Genomic DNA, 418 nt, shown 5'->3' on the forward strand with positions numbered 1-418 from the left:
CCCTTCAGGAGTTAACATTTGTCTGATTTATACCTCCAGCTATATCCAAAAAAGAAAGAATAAATTCCACTTCAGCGAGTGAGCTATAAAAAAAACAGGAAAAAGTCATTTAAGAGATAACCCATGTTGAAAACCGAGGTCAGGTTCTGGTGGGAGACCCATGGACAAAATGTCCCCCAGGCCCAGCTGAGGAGGGTGCCCCAAACCCCAAGGGGAAAAGTGATCGCTGTGGTACCAAGAGGCACCTCGTGTTGGGAAGGCAAGGCCACAGTGCATTGGGTCCCAACCCACCAAAGCGTTTAAACGCTTGTTCAGTCATGACCAGACCCAACAGGACTCTCATCAGCTGGATCATGGCTGGGCTGGACGTTGGCACTAGGTTAAGCCTGGCAGTTTCCTTGTGGGTGCATAGCCTCTT

Source organism: Fulmarus glacialis, unplaced genomic scaffold, assembly GCF_000690835.1.
Source record: "Fulmarus glacialis isolate BGI_N327 unplaced genomic scaffold, ASM69083v1 scaffold8400, whole genome shotgun sequence".
Lineage (NCBI taxonomy): Eukaryota > Metazoa > Chordata > Aves > Procellariiformes > Procellariidae > Fulmarus > Fulmarus glacialis.